Genomic DNA, 17,126 nt, shown 5'->3' on the forward strand with positions numbered 1-17,126 from the left:
GTACAAATTTCTCCTCCTTGGAAGGTCAAGGGCATTCTAGAGCTATCATTGCTTAAAAGTAATTAGCTAATTTGAGTACTGTGCATATGCTTGGTGAACATGATATTTCTTGAAACAGACTGAGCTCCTCTGCTTAGAAGCATTTCTCTTTTTTTTTTTTTGCTTTGTAATATTTAAGAGAAGTCTTTGGATTGAGATTTGGAAAGCTACAAAAACTGGCAAAAGATGTGCAGAGGAAGTTAAAGCAAAGCACCTCCACATAATTTTTACTAACTTCTCCCTACCCTCTTGCTCACTAATACAATCCCAAAGGATTCTCACCAGTGACACACATTTGTATTTCATTGACCACCTTCTCCCCTCTTCAGGTTCAAATAACAAAAGTAACACAAAATCCTTCCTCCCTTGCAGAATTTTGACCTTGAAGAGGCAGAAGTAACTCTACCAAGTCTGTGGTATTTCACTTTTGCCTGTGCAGGTAATGGCAGGTAAAAAGTTCCCAGTTAATACAAAATTAGTTAACAACACAAAACCCCACTTGGACACGACAGCAAAATTCACTTTCTGTGAAGACCCATTCTACCTGTATCTGTACAATCCTGGAGCAGCAGAACTGAATCTTACACAGCCTCAAGCTCAGTGTTGTGAAGGCTGAGTGTCCTCAGGATGCAGCAAGGGACAGAGGAGAAGCATCCACCTTGTCTCAATCACTCGTATTTTATTGTTAGCAAAGATTAAAAGGCCTGGAGCATCCACTTCTTCCTGTAAGTCTGACCACTGGGGGAAAAAAACACACACAGAAAACAAACAAACATTTATTTAATCCACAACTTGTCTTTTAGGAAAAGATTTGAAAGTTTCTGGTGATGGAAAATCCACCAGCCCCTTGGAGACTGGAAGAGGGGTTAATCCCTTTTTGGGGCAGAGAGGCTCATTTTGCCTATTTGGAGCAGGAAGGAAAGAGGTCAGTCCAGGGGAAGTAGGGAGGATAATTATTTGTTAAAACTTACAGTTCCTCCTCTCTCTCAGTATGGCCCAGATATCAAGGATGTAAAACTTTATAGTTCTAAAAAAAAAAAAAAAAAGAAACAAGAAAGAGCATCAACAGCTTTAATGCCAAACCTAGTTTCCTTTTTACAACCAATCACAAGAAAGAACATCAACAGCTTTAATGCCAAACCTAGTTTCCTTTTTATAACCAATCACTGAAACTGAAAATATTTTTAAATACAGAATAAAAAAGGAACATCTCCAGCTAAGAAGTCAAAAAGTCATTCACCCACCTTGGTTTTCATTAGTTGATGCACTTTAACACATTTCAACCATTCCCTGCACCTCTTTCTCCTGTTAAGCCCCCTGCCACTCATTTTTCAGCTGGCACCACGCTGTTTCCTGCAGGCCCTGCAGTAACACTCCATGGTGCAGGGTGTGTGATGCTCCCTGATCCACCTCCAGCAGGCTGGGAATGAGCTGAGCTCTGGAGTGCAGGGCTCAGAGCTGCTGCCTCTGGCCACAGAGCACCTCCTGCAACCCCTTCTGGAAAACACAGGAGACACCACTGGGCAGGGCAGGGCAGCCAGGACACTACAGACATCGCTGGTTCCAATTTTAGGTGAGGAAATAAAAAAGATATAGGAGAAAACAGGCTGGACTCATGCCATCCAGTTTAGAGGTGAGCCACAAATCATCTGTCACTAATGCAGGTGATGTGAGGCCATGTGTCAGGTGCCCTTCCCAGCACCTGCCCGTGCTTCCACCTCACTTCTCAAAGCAGTCACGTGTGTAAATGTGGATAAAAAGGGCAGTTTGTCTTTAATGGGGAATTCTTCAAGTCAATATATTGCTTAACTGGCAAATAACACAGAGCCTTGGACAGAGGTGAAATGTGGAGCTCATCTCTCTATTACAGGAGCCTGGCAGCAGCATTCAGCACCAGCTGGAAATTGTGCAGGGTCTTATCAGGCCAGGCTGTCAGGAGGCAGTGGCAATAATCTAATCTTGATGTGAGAAATGCACAGGTAACCAATTCAAGGTCAGGAGAGCCAGAGACCATAGATATTTGTTAAAAGATAAGGGAGCCTCTGGAATAACTTTTAAGATCTTGATTTGCTGAGGTAGGAAAAGTATCTAAAAAAAAAAAAAATTAAAATCTGCTTTGCAGCAAGGAAAAGTGCAGGTAGCCATGATGGACAAAGAGCACTTCACCTCAGACAGAGCTGCCTTTCAGCACTGCTTCAGTCAGTGATCCATCTGCATCATTTGTAAGGAGCAGTAATAGGCTGCCAATATTTTAATAAGAAGCTGCCACAGAATTCCCTCTCAGCTGTGATAAATCTGCAGGCTCGAGGGAAGGCTTGTTTGTGGAAGGAACAGGCAAGAAATTAGAAATCTATCTATTTGTCTTCCCTTTCCCACTGAAACGTGCACTTCAGCAAGCCCAGCCCAGCAGAGGGGACACTGATACCCTGAGATACAGCCCTCCACCCCCCCTGTGAGCTGGAAAGGCACGAGCTCCCTCCAGAAGCTATTTAGAGTCATCAGCACACAGTGTTCGGTGATAATGAGCCCTGTCCTGCAGCAGGGCTCCCCCAGGTACAGGGGTTTAAGCAGGAGGCAGCTGATGCCTGTGTGGCTGAGAGGGGCAGAGCTAACCTGCATCCCTGAGCCCAGCTGCACTGCCAACCCCCAGGAGACCAAAGCTGAAAATGACAGGGGCTAGAGAGACCAAGAATGTACAGGCAAGTGGAAGGAAAGGTAAAAACAGGATGTCAATCAGAAATGCAGGATTCAATGTCCTGAGCAACCTGGGCTGGTGCAAGGTGTCCCTCCCCACAGCAGTGAGGTTGGAATTAAGTCTTTAAGGTCCCTTCCAAACACTCCACGATTCTGTGGTTTCAGGACACTAATTGTTTGCTGGCACACCCTGCACTATCACTGCTCATCTGGGGTTTTTTCCATATAGAAATCCCATGTCTCACAAAAATGAGCACACAACCACAAAACCATCTCTGCTCTGAGTTTAGAGTATAGATGTGCATCAGACCTTCAGGGCTTTGGGTCACCCCACTAGCAGCCCCCTAAAGCAATACCCTTGGCTTACCATCTGCTTTTGAATAAGTAGTTTGCATAGTGGGCAAGACTTCCTTGGGTTGGAATTAAAGGTCACAATTATCTATGCCAAGGAAGACAGGGACAGAGTGGAGGAAGTCAGAGCATCCATCCCAACCCAGATATCTGGAACAGAAAGTAAAAGCAATTCTTGGCAGCTGGCTAAATTAAGAGGGACAAAATGGGCCTCAAACAGACAATTAGTCAGTACTTTGCTGCTGCTGCTGACTGTCCCTGGTTGCAATGCATTACCACTATCTGCTATTATTATTATTATTAAGCTTCTGCAGTCAGATGCATACTAATATTTTATTTCTGAGGGACAATCAACTACTATAATGACAGTGCACAACCCTGTAAAATGCACCACTGATCAAGCTCACCAGCTGACACACAGCAGTTAGCTAATGGCTTTTTTATTTCTTCTTTCTTTTCCCTCTTTTAAAGGGATGATTGTTGGCATTTCAAGCTTTTCTTCCCAAATATTCAGTAAAAATGCAGGTATATAGAACGAGTCAGTGTTTGTTGAGAAATTTGTTTCTGAACATGATTCAAGACCTTTTTTTTAACCAAGTCATCCTATTCTCCCTGCTTCGAGTTTTTAGTCTAACACAAGAAGTCAGGTCATTCCACTTCTTTTAATTCTTTTACTTAGGTAAAAAAAAAATATCTATAGAGGATGTTTTTCTTTCTAGCCATAGTAATGAAACACATTTGCTGGCTTCACACCAAGGATTGTAAACAGGTATCTGTCCTTGTTTAATTTCACAGTAAATAAGGGCTTCTGTACATTCTTATAGCTGAAGTAGTTAAAAGTAGATTTATTTCTATCTCTAGTTCTTATGGCTTGGTTTATACCCATAGAAAACTATGTTGGACTGCTACAAGGTAATCAGATCCCTGGTGGAAAAGCAAGAAGGGTCACAGAAACATATTGTTAAGTAAAAATGAAATAAAAAAAACTACCTAGAGAGAAGTGAAAATGCATTAACTTTGTCCCCTGTCCTCAACTCTCTGAGAGCCATGGGGATTCAGAGTTTATAGAGACTACCTTTCTTCAGCAAATGGTAGAAAAATTGAATTAGATGTATTTGCATGACGATGCTATCGAGTGGAAGGGGAGGAATGGGCAGAATATGGGAACAGCAATGAGCTCCCCTCTCTTTTTTTGTGGCAGAACAGAGAAAAGGCTGCTAGAAAAGGCCAGCGTGATCTGGTCCAAGGTCTATGGCCAGCATGGGGCAGGCATGATGATTTTTATGATTCACATTCTACAGCTGCAGTGCTCCATGTACTTCCAGCGAAGGTAATGATGCTTTATTAGTTTCCACAAAGTCCCTTTCCACTCTGTGGTCAGTTCTGTTCTGTAACTTCCATTTTTCCATTATTTCCTCCTTTCCATTTAGTTTGTAATTGCCAGTTTTCCCCCTCCAAAGCCCCTGCCAGTCAACCATCATATTGGTGATTGGGGCTGAAGTGGCTCTGAGTGAGCTCTAATGACAGGCTGGGGCCCTGCTGCGCTCAGCAGCCTGCAGGCAGGGGAGGAAAGAGTCCTTTGCTGCAGCCTTGCAGTCCCAGCCCCTCCAGCCTATAAGGCTTTGTCTTCTGACTCTTCAAACCTTATTTAACAGCATCCAGACAAGGCATTGCTAAGGGCTGTGTAGCCCCCATGGGCACACACTCCTCAGGAGACCCACAGGTAGGGGACACCTCCAAACCAGTAACTGCGTAGCCTCGCTTCATTCACAGCTCTCTTCATCCCTGCTTCTCTGATGATGCATTCACCTCCCACAGGCTGGCTTTTCCATGAAACAACCTCTCCTCTGGAGTCTCCCAGCACTACCTTTTCTGTGCTGGGGCCTGTTTTATAACAGGCTCCTTGTTCTCCTGGCACTGTCCTGCACCTCAGGATTGCTTCCTGCCACTGCTGGCCAAACCCACTGCCTTAAAGGAATCTGGAGCTCCCCTGCATGCCTGGCTGCACCTCGGTGCTTCTGGGCATGGACAGCACAATCCAGGGCTTTATCCTCCCCAGCCCAGAGCTGGATGCATGGGACTTTTGTGTGTGTGTGTGGAGCTGAGTTTACTCGCTCCAGTCCCTAAAGTAAGCGTGGCTGTGCAGCAGCACGCTGGAAGAGAGGAGAACACCCCACAGACATCAGCTGTGAGGCCCCAGTGATGAAGGCCCCCTGTGTTTTCATCACATCGTAGGAACACAAAATCCTAGAATGGTTTGGGCTGGAAACGACCTTAAAAAGCATCTGTTTCCAATCCCTCCTCTAGATGAAGTTGCCACCCACTGGATCAAGTTGCTCAGGGCCCCATCCAACTTGGCCTTGAACACTTTCTTCCTGATATCTATCCCAAACCTCTTCTAGTTTAAAGCCATTCCCACTTTTCCTATCACTCTGTGCCCATGGGCACAACAATTTAAACAGCCAGATAAGAAATGACAGAAAGCCTCTTCCCAACAGCATAATGATATTCTGTTGGATATCATCATATCAACAGGAAGCTTATCAATCCTGAGGTAGGACAGGAGAGATGGTGACCAAAGATGACAGGGCCTAATGGCTTCTGAGGCTGAGAGCCAGTGCTGAAGACTCCAGCTCTGTGTATCAATTTCCAGTCACTAACATTAAACCACAGTGACCACAAAGATAAGTGCCCACACAGGAGCTAAATTAAATAGGGTCAAGAAGGGCAACATGGATACAGGGAGATAATCAATAAGCTGTGCTACTAACACAGATGGGACAGACTGGTGAATATTTTATGAAACAGTTACTTCAAAATGAAAAGGATTTTGGTTTTCTCAGTGGTCAGGAGTTTTCTGATTAAATTCTGGAACTCTAATTTCATATCTTTATCTCCTTCTGAATAACCTGGTTTTTCCCTATTGTCCTTATATTGGCTCATGTCAAGGTTAGCAGATACTAAAAATTTTCAACACTATTTTTAAAGGATAATTTTCAGCATTCTCCATTTCACCACTCTCTATGCAGTGATTTTTGTAGAGCACAACCCAAAGAAGTCTGTAAATACCAGTAACAGCCACATATACCAACAGCACACTTTTGGGAAGGTATAGATCACCCAACATTATCAAGCTAGGGAAGAAAGCACAAAAAAATGTTTTCCAAAGGAAAAGACAACTAAGCCTTATATTGGAATATATATTATGAGAATTTATATAAAACATTCCTAAAGGTAAAACTAATTACAGTCTGGAATAAATGTTTGCTGATGTTTGTATTGAAAACCGTACATTCAGATATGATGGAGAGCAAAAAAAAAAAAATAGGGATGTTCCTTAGTCTGAAAACAAGTAACTTAGTTCTAATTACATAAACAATAAAACCAGGAGAAGCCTTCCAAAGGCTTCAATATGTCTCTGGGCAAAACTCTGGAAGCTAAATAACAGTGGCAGAGCTTCAGGCTGACCAAGATCAAGGATTCACTGAGAACATTAAGCCCAGCAGAGCACCCCAACATCTTATCAAAGAAACAAACTGACAGGAAAATAGATCTTCCAAAAGTCATGAGATTAATGGATTCCCAGCAGTCTGTAGGTGTCTTGTAAAGCAGGCAAAATCACCTGGTCAAGTTCAGCTAATCCTAACCTAAAAAATTCAGGATGGAAATGAGAATTATCTAGAAGACAAGGCCAAAGTGGAAAAGAAAGTATAATTCCAATCAGAACTGTTCATAACTTAGAATTTCTCTCCTACTGAAAAGCCCAACATTTCACAGTTTTTATTCAGAGTATAAATGAAAACTTGAGATCTTAGTTCCCTATAGGAAATAAAATAGTCTAACTATTTTTTTTCTGAAACATATTTCTCATAATTTTTTTTTCTCCAAACCAGATGAAAAAGTTTGTTGCCCTGACTCCCAAAAATCCTCCAAACAGCCAGAAAACTGAGAGAGAACAAACTTGCCCACTGCTATCAAGACATCTCCCACTGCCACAGCTGGGATGGCCACAATACACAGAGTATCATCATACAACTTCAGAAAGCTTCAAACCATACAGAAAAACACCAAATCATTTCAGAAGGCTTCAAGCATCTGCTCTTATTGTTCTTTAGCCCAACCTTTTATGCCCTCATGTTCATGCATTGCACCTGTGTGCCCTCTGTTCCCTTGGGTGGTTGCTCAGTGCCCCTGGGCACTCCATGGCTCATTGCTATCACTGTTGCTCACAGCTGCACCCACTGGGGATGAGGCTGGGCACAGCCCCACTCCCAATCACCACAAACTGTGTAACCCACATCCCACCATGACACTAGAGAGTCTTTCTTTCAGCCCAGCATTCAGGTCTGCAGCCTCTGGCCCCAGTGCAGCTCTGCACACTGGTGCTGTTGATATTGACTGCTCTGGGTGAGTCCCTCTAGGTGCACGAGAAGCCCCTGCCCAAGACAACTTCACCTCTGTTTCAGTCAAGTCCACTGAAACATGGAAAGGGCAGGAGGTTCATCACAGACTTTAGTGCTGAGGAGCAAAGTGGGAGCAGTCCTGGCCAAAGGTCTGGGCTTGGAGCCAGCACACACGACGACGGACAGACACACAACCACAGCCTTCTATTGCTGGCCAAGCAAGGAGCAGCTGCAGATGCTGCACTAAAGAAAGCTCGTGCTCCCCACAGCTGTTTGCAGAGAAAGCACTCCCAGGACAGCCACAGCCCACATGAAAGAACCTAAATGTGCTTCAGCTGCAGAGGAGAGAGAGTCCAGAGCGAATCGCCCTTGTGTCGTCACAGCTCCAAACTGGTGGGTCCTGACCTTCTGTTGCAGGGTGCAGGTGGTCCTCTGGAGATGTCAGTGGAGAGAAGGGGCTGCTGAGAAGGTGGGAAGCATTGTCTTTACAGTGTTCTGCCCTCCAAACTCTGTAGTCCATGCCTTGCCCCAAACACTCACTCCATGCCTCTCTCATGAGATGAGGGCACCTCGTTCCCAGGTATTTCTTGCCTCACTGCTCTCTGAAGGGAGATATGTGCATCATCAGCTGCCAAAGCACTGGGTTGCTCTTCTCCTTGTTCTCCCAAAAGGTGAGCTTCCAGCTTTTCCAGGGCCTGGCAGTGACGTGCTCCCCACTCTTCCAGGAGCTGTGCCATTACATGGTGGTGGTTGTTGGCCAGTGCTACCTTTAGCAAGAAGGGCCTGAAGGACATGAGCCAGCTCTGATCCAGCTTGACAGAACCCACACCAGAGCCTCCAAACTACCTTCAGCTTATTTCTGAAGATGAATGTTTATCAGGACAAACACTGTATTTTCAGGAAAACCTGGTTACTTAGAGTAAAAACAGAGGCCCTGTAGCAGATGAAGTAAAAGCTCACAAGCCTTTCCAGCACCATTAATACCAATTTAAGAGGCTGGTTTCTTTTAAAGACAGTAATAGCAAATTCCCTCCCACCTCTCAAACTAAAAATTATTGTTTGAAACAAATGGTGCATTTGAAATCTCTTTTGATTTTAGAATCCCACACATCTTTACACAAAGTGTTGGGATGCCCTAAAGTGTTAAATACTTCCCCACCATCCTCTTCCTTGCAGAAATATCTTCCCTGTATTCTTCCCTCCTCCTCCTCCTTTGACATTAATGACTATAATTGACATTATTGTGCTGGCCTAGAACTCAGGCTGTCTTGTGCTAGGTCTTATCTTTGCCACAGATTTTTGTATGATTTTTTTTGTATGAAAAGTCATTTCATATCCGTGCATTGGCTTCCACGTGGATGGATGTAAGAAGTTTTATTTTGTCTAATCCTTCCCCTCTTTGGCACAGAAGATGCACAGTGCTTAAGAGAATGGGGCCCCACTCTAGGTTATCACCAATGGCCATTCCTGCTAAATAAACCCTGCTGTGCACCTTTCCCACAAGCACTGCCAAAAAGCCAACACAAAACCAAGTGAGCCATAACTTAAGCCTTCTGGAGGGAGAGACAAGGATGATTTTAGGACTCCGTTTCAAAGGGTTTTTCTCTTATAAAAGAGCTCCATGCTGAGTACTAGAAGATCTAATCATAAGATCCTCCAACAGATCACTGCTACAATCAGTTAAAAACCAGCACCTAAAGTAGTAAAATAGCCAAATGCTGCTGAATATCAGTTGGAACTCAGTGTCCAATTCCCTTCCTGCTGCTCTGAAAGGCTGGGGCAGAAGAACAGCTGAGAGCTCTTAGAGTTTCCATTATCCCTGCTCTCCATTGCCCCTTTTTTGTGTATACTGGGCCCTTGTCAGTGATATCCATTTAACAGCACTCTCCTCAGCAAAGGCCAATAGCTGCACCTAAAATAAATTGCTCTACTAATCAGCACAAGCTGAAGTTAAAGGGCTGAGTGGCTCTGTGAATATCAAGAGTGGCATTCCATCTGTGGGATGCCATCTGTGGCTTAGGCTCAACCAGAGTGCCTATGTTTAATTAATGTGGCTGTAATTTGCTCAGATCTTAATAGATCATGGACAATTCCACTTAATCACAACACAAAATTTGGCATATTTGAGCCATCCCACATGATATTCTGTGGGCTAAGAGCTGATGTGATGCAGAGTTTGAACTAACTCTTACCCTTCATGGAAGTTTGGGTCATTGCAGAGGTCAGGGATGTGTAAAGCAGCACAGGAAATCTGAGATTGCTGTTGCCTGTCCTGTACCTGACCTGTAAATAAACAGAGGATTGATGTGTCTAACTTGGCCAGTGCCTTCACACTTAAAAAAAGCAGAGGTCTCTCACTTGAAACGTGAGAGCAAAGCCTGAAAGTGAGGAAGAGCTGCCAAAGGCCAGGAGCAAAGAGAACTCAGGGATAAACTCATTCCTTCTGGAGTGGCAAGTACAAGGTGAGAGTGGTGCTTGCAGCAGGGAAGAAGAGACCCCAGGCTGAGGGAGATGGATGTGACAGAACAGAGGATACAGAGAGGATCAAAAGCAGCATGAGGATGGATGGGATACAGTGAGAAGAAAGGAAATATATTCTTGCCCAGTACTTTTATCATCAAGCATCTTCCTATACCTAAATTATTTTCTTGATTATGTGTGTGGTGAGACAGTGGAACAGGTTGCTCAGGAGAAGTTGTGTATGCCACATCCCTAGAAGTGTGAATTGCAGCAAATGGTTGCATTTCACCCTCTTAATCAGTAATGAAAAGGTGCCTATTTATAGGGATACTGAAAGTTTGATTTCCTTAAAGAAGTTTAATGAAAGCTGAGGAAGTGCAGAAGAAAAGTGTAGGGGGTGGTCAGATCAGAACAGTCTGTGAGGGCCTTTATTTTGTGGCATGAAACCCATGATGAGAAAATCAGAAATTGCTGGCCAGCATTTAAGCAATTTCTGACCCAGAGAAAGGTCTCATTTGATTTCAGGGTCACCCAGCCCTGATTTCCCCAGGGAAAACCCCAAAGCACCCTGGTTTGTGCACAAACAGGAGGGTCTGCTGAAAAGCATAACAGGCTCCAAATCCACAGATATTACCTCTCCTCTGCTGACATATCAGAAGCCCTAAACAGCCAAAGTCAAGTATAAAGAAGAAATAAAGAAACTGCCATTTCCCTCCAGTGGCTGCATCCAAAGCAGAGATGGTGACTGAATGCATCTTTCCAGAGGTCTACACCTGAACTATTGGAGGTCTTCCCTCAGTTTTTCATTTAAAACAAATTCAGGAAAAAGCCCACCCTATCTCAAATTGCCAGGATGCCACTGCAGTAAGAATGCTTGACAGAGAAATGCAACAACCAATGCAACTGAAGGCTGCCTTCAAAGACCTGAATATCTTCATGTGATACAAAGATTTCTTTTCATCCAGCTGAGAAGACTCCAACACGAGGAGAGCCTGTGATACATAAGCTCTGCCAGAAAATAAGCACTGAATAGTCCTTTGCTGCTGCTGCTGTTTTACAAAAATAACACCTACCAGCAACACGGGAGATCTGCCATCACTTGAAGTCCAAATTCTTTCCTGAAGTGCTATTTCTGAGGTGTTTTCTCAAGTGCTGGTGTCTGTGCCATTGGTGGGAAGTGATGCAGCACAGAAGAGGGAGGGAGTCACAGAAAGCTGTGCCAGCTGCTGACCATGGCATCCTCGGCCTCACAGCCTCATCAGCTCTATGTCCCCAAAGGCAGAGCACAACGCAGGTTTGTAAGCAGCTCTGGAGGGCAGGGAGGCACTCAGAACTCACCTCCAACTCTGCCTTCCTCAGACTACATTAAATTATTCTCTCTGGCCCCTCTAGCATGTGCCCACAGATCACCCTGTGCTGTCAGCACAAGTGCTTCCCAGCAGCAGTAAATCCATCAGTTCTGCCCATGCCATGGCTGAGCTCCAGCCACTCCAGCTTGCTACGGCTGTTGGATTTGACACTTTCTCAGTGCTCCTTTTCACCACTCTTCCTGGGATTTGGAGATGGTTCCCTTTACTCTGAATGTGTGTCTTTCTAAATGGCAATAACACCCAGATACAGGGACAGTTTCATAACACTGCTGTTGTTTGCAGTTGTTGTTTCCAATTTGAGACACTTAAAGCCTCATTCTTACAAAGTACTCCATGAGCATGGCTCTGCACTGCACTGAGTGTAATGCAGAGCTTTATCTCCCTTGCTATACCTGGCACTTCACACAGATGCCACTGACTTTCAGTGCCTAACATTCCTGTTTTCAGCAGATGACAGCTTGTGCTGCACTATTGGTGCTTCACCAAACTACAACCAGGCCAGAAACCCATTCTGTAACCCTCCTTAGCAGATCATTCACAGGACTGGCATTGGTCCTTTCCACTCCACTGAATTACAGATAATTGAAATTAGTGGCAATATGCACTCACTGCAAACTGCTTAAATTTATGCCATGAAATTCTGGATCACTGTCAGAGCTAATATGACTATTGGAAGTAGATGTGACAGGACTCATCTCAGACTTTGCTGATCTTCTAGTAGGACAGTGTGATGATCTGCAGTACATTCAGCTAAGTGTGTCACTTTTTGTGGTGCATCACTTTGAACATCCCTTTTCTTTCTCAGTCTCCTTTCCCAGAGAGTTCTGGATATCTGTGTGCTTTATGTATTTCATTTTAAACTTGATAACTCCCTTTGCTTGTAAAATGCCAATTTTCACTGTTTAATGCTTTCCAGTTTATTTTGGCCCCATGCCTCAGTGAGGATATATGAGGGTCTCAAAGACCTAATCCTTCTGCTAAAACAGCAAAGTCCCAGATCAGTACCAGATCTGCCACAAACTCCAGATCTCCAGTTTCTGTGATTCATTTTTGCCCTCCTGAGTTATGGGGAAAAGATAAAAAACAAACAAACTAAAACCCAAAACCAACCAAACAAACAAACAAAAAAACCCAGCATAACTAGTGAAAACATCAAATGCTTGAGAAAAAGCTGTTATCAAAATCAGGTCACCTTCTGCCACATTCCTGCTTGCTGGCACTTGTACCTTGCAAATACAGAGTGAAATGGCTTTTATCTCCCAAATAACCTCTATAAAATGTTTAGCTCTAGCAGGACTTTTGGTTGTTTTGGTTTTTTGCTTAGTGTGATTTCTTGTTCCCTGGGTGGTTTCTTTTCCACCCCTGAACCCACAGGTTGTTCAGAACCACTCAGAGCAGAGGTGTTTGAGGCCATTCTGTTTGAACTGTTTCATCTCAAAGATCAGATCCCTGTGGCTCTGACCCTTCTGTGCATCAACATATGCCATAGAGGAGAGCAGTTTAGACAAAAAATGGATGGAAAAAAACTTGAACACTAAACACGGATAAATGTAGAGGGGGGAATGGAAAAATACAAGTGTTTAACAACAGAATTGTAATTTCCTAATGAAACAATCAGCAGAACAAAGAGCTTCTCTCCCAGCACAGGGAGAGGCAAATGGAGAGGGAGAGCCTTGGGGTGCCAGAGATAAGACAATCACATCTGTTGGACTCTCCTGATGGTGCTGGCCACCAGCCCTTAATGATCCCTAGCAAAGCTGTGTACATGTCACTAACCCAGTGTCCAAGCTTTACCAGCTGGAACAGTGAGCAGCAAAGTTCAAAATGAGCCAATTTTATCCCAGAACATCAACACTAAATTGTTCATGCCCAGCCATCAAAAGGATTTCAGCCTAAACAGATGGAGTTTAAAGATCTAACAAATGGTCAGTATAACACAGTAGGGTCTCTGGAGTTTCTGCTCCTGGACACAAAGCCCTGGTGGTAGCTGTGCCCATGCTTGAACTTGCCATGGAGGCAGGGGGGTTTTCCCCTTCCCCCAGGCTCACCTCTTGCTGTGAGCACAAAGGGGAGCTGCAGGGTACAAGTCAAAGGGGCCACAGGGAATTACATATCTGCAGCACCCACGTCACACTGCCTGTAAGGAGAACATCCCAAAGACAGAGGGCTCAGGGGCACACAGCAAAGCTGACAAACCTGCCAGCCTGGCAGTGCTCATGGCAATGAAAGGGACACCACGGGCAGAGAAAAGGTTAAAAACACAGCAGACCAAGGGATGAGTTGGAAGGGATGCAGAGAGGGAAAGCAGAGATGTAAAGGCAAACCAGGACCCCAGATGATGTTGCATTTACAGCAGCCAGGCAGCACCACTCCCACCCCTTTAGCAGCTGGAGCATCGGTCAGCTGAACTCTAATGGAGTCAATTTGCTGCTGGAAATAATGACTAAATTACTCCCATTTGACCACTGAAGAGGCTGAAGTCTAAGCAGATGAACATCAGGAGGTAACTGTTAGTGTCACCAAAACTGCAGGAAAAACAAAAACCCTCCAACAACATTTTTTAAAGTTAGAGAGCCAAGGCATTACTTTATTATCTGGGCCAGGATGTACCACAGAAATCATCTCATCCATATATAGCCTGGGTATGCAGAGAGAATCATTCCACGACACATGACTTTTACTAGATTTTTCAGATCTTTTATACAGTCAACACTCATAGAAACTAATTGGGTCAGTGTTTGTTGGTCCCAAGTTGTGTAGTTCTTAGTATTTGGTCCCCTATTAGATCTGAATTTCTTTGCTTCTGATGTTAGTTGGATCTTCATTCCTTGATTTTCTTATCAGTCACTTCCAGAGGAGATGTGTCCATCACTGCCAGTAGCAGAGTCTGGGGTAGATGTTCATAGATGGCCACTGGTGTCCCTTTGTCTTTTGGGCTGCTCCCAGTCTGTTGATGTGTTGAATTCATCAGACCCCACCTGGTGGAACAAGGCCCTGGAAAGAAAGTTAAAATTCTTTTTTCCCCAGGGAAAAGGCAAACAAAACCCCTTGACTAAAGTTCTACAAAAATTTTTAAGCAGGTGTGTTTTCCAACATTAGGAGCAGGCTGATGTATTGTGAGGGTTTCTTTGCCTGCAAAGGGAATCCCCAGCACCCTTCAGCAGCACCAAACTTCTCTTCCTGCAGAGCCCTTCTTCAAGCTAAAGTTTCTATCTCAGTTCCTGCCAAGCCCCAAGGAAAGACAGCTGGGCCAAAATGCCAGCTGACAAATGAAAGGGTTTATTTGAGGAATAAACAAGGACAAGCCCTGCAGCAGCAGCAGCAGCACTTCCAACCCTGCCCTGGCCCACCCCCTGTTGACAGTGGGGGGAGAGGATCAGTCACTACAGAGGAGTGGGAGAGGGCTGTATATTTATTGTTTCTGCTCAGGCAATGGCAGTCACAATCTTTGCTCTCACCCCTGGTGGGTGAAGCTGCTGAGGGTACAGCAGCTCCTGGGCAGTTCCTAGACCAGTGGCACAGCAGCCCTGTAAGAACTCGTGTGTCAGAAGATGTGTCCAATACAGCACTGCTGGAAGGTCTGAACAGCATGGGAGAACCAATTTGTTTCATGAGAGACCCCTACAAAATCCTGGTCCAGATGGATTCAGTTCAGCCATTTCACCTGGCTGCCTCTGCCCATTGCAGGGTGAAGGCAGGAGCCCAAAATGGAAACTAATGAAAAGGGCAGATGAATTCCCAAGTGCTCTAAAATAAGCAGAAGTTTTGCCAAGAGGCAGATCCAGAAAACCACTTAGGCACCAAAGCCCTCAGTATTTCCCTTGCAGGCTCTGACAGCAGGTGGGAGACATCTCCTGGCTAAGCCCCAGGGGCTGACCTGCCTCAGGCCCCACAGCCTGCTCTCACCAAATGCTGAATGGCAACAGAGGCCAAGCTCTTCTTATTTAGATGCTGCAATGCCTGGCTTTTAGAAGCTCTTTTTTTTATATTTTTTTAGGGGTCTTCTTTGAATCTTTTCCCAAGAGGCATCAAGGTGTTTATTTCCTTATCCTATATAGGCAATTATTCTGTTACTGCTCCCAGGATAAAACCAAGAGTGAGGCCCTGGCTATACAAGCCTTGTGTGACAAGCCCTGGGAGACCTGTCAAAAGAGAAATGAGACTGAAAGAGATGGTTGCCCACCCCACACACCCCTCCCCACCTCACTTCAGTACCAGTTGATGATTCATATGCTGCCTGTCACTCAGTGGGAAAGATATTGCAACACTCCATCAGCATCACCCAGCCCTGATCCACACAGACATCCCTCAGAGAGGCAAGCTTCAGAGTTAAAAGCAGCAGCACTCACAAGGGAGGGAGCCAAGATATTCCACAGTGAGCCTGCACCACCTGAAGATGTCTGAGTATACTCCTGTGGGTATACAGCAGTTCAATAGCAGGTCCCAGTCTGTGAATCCACTTGTCTCCCTTGTTCCTGTCATCTCTTCCACTCCATCTTCCCCACGCAACTGTCTGAGTGAAGGATCCCTGAACCCCCCTGTCAGTGACCAGCTTTGGTACTTTGCCATTTCAAGAGAGAGTGTTCATTTGATTTCTTACAGGAGCTCAGCAGCCCTTGGCCTCCCTAGTGATTTGGCAGGTTTGAACTGTTTTGAAAGGAGCCAGAAGAGAGTTGCAGCAATTCCCCACTCCTGAAGATGATGAGGAGCAAATCCTTGCACCTTGCAATAGCCAGGGCTGTGCACACAGAAATGGCCCTGGTACAGATTGCATTCACTGGGAGCCTCTCAGCTGCTTGGACCTGCTCCTTCAAATTAACAAAGCTCAGCCTGGAGAAGGAAGGGATCTCTCAGCCCTCACACGCTCTTAATGCAGTTGCATTTCCAAAGCACACTGCAGCTGGCAGCTGAAATGCTCCCTCCAGGCTCCAGGGCTCCCAGTCACCCACCAGGAGCCAGGAGCAGAGCCCCAGCAGGAGACAGTGACAGTGACCTCACCACAGTGCTGCCCTGCCATGGCAGCAGAGATGCCCCAAGCACTGGGGCTGCAGCATCATCACTGGCTCAGAGGCTCAGCCCCAGGACCAGGGGCCACCATTGCTCAGAGGGGACTTCTCAGCCCCAGCATTCAGATCTGCCTTCATCATCTTTTGGCACGGGCCTGATGTGTGAGTCATGCCTTTAAACTGATTAGGGATACAGATTAGGTGCTCTGCACATTATTCATGGCAGAGCTGCAGGTAGTGCATGAGCAGAGCTGGTTTTGGTCATCTTCCTAACTGGAATGATCTTTGCCTGCTCATGGCCCAGCCTCCTGCCCTGCAGCATTAGTATGCAGGTCCCAGTGACACCAGGGTGAGTCACCAAGTGTAACACATCACAGTGCAACCTAAGCTTTAATAAACAGGGCTCTGGATTTTTAACTTTATCTCTATTTCCATTAGAAAAGCTTTCTGTTATTATCTGTGCACGTAGTTGTACTTGTCAAATCAGAATATTCACAGGGATATTTTTAATTCCCAACCACTCAATAACTTATAAGGAATGCAGAGCAGGCACGAAAGCCAGGACACCTGGGGTCCTGTGTCTTGGAGCACAAGCACAGCAATGTAACTCCAAGTGAATGTACTGCATATCTGCCCAGGAAGATTTTCCAGCCTGCTTCAGACTTATCCTTGCTGAGATTAAACCCTCCCAGCACCGGGCAGCTCTGCACTTGCACTGCACAAGGCTCAGTGGTACTTGGCACCACATTTGGGTAACTGGCATTCCCCAAATTCATCTGTCAGATCAGACCCAAAGAAGGAGG

General features: G+C 45.2%; 1 long non-coding RNA gene across 1 annotated transcript in view; it reads right to left on the reverse strand.

The window, feature by feature from the left end:
• Positions 1-259: 259 nt before the first annotated feature.
• LOC143694250 (uncharacterized) overlaps positions 260-17,126 on the reverse strand; it is a 35,191-nt gene continuing 18,324 nt past the window's right edge. Inside the window, exons 2-3 of the long non-coding RNA XR_013182597.1 lie at positions 1,011-1,066; positions 260-777 (exon numbers count right to left, since the gene is read on the reverse strand). This is a non-coding gene — a long non-coding RNA (uncharacterized LOC143694250). The remainder of the gene's footprint in view (positions 778-1,010; positions 1,067-17,126) is intronic.

Source organism: Agelaius phoeniceus, chromosome 6, assembly GCF_051311805.1.
Source record: "Agelaius phoeniceus isolate bAgePho1 chromosome 6, bAgePho1.hap1, whole genome shotgun sequence".
NCBI classification, from domain to species: Eukaryota; Metazoa; Chordata; class Aves; order Passeriformes; family Icteridae; genus Agelaius; species Agelaius phoeniceus.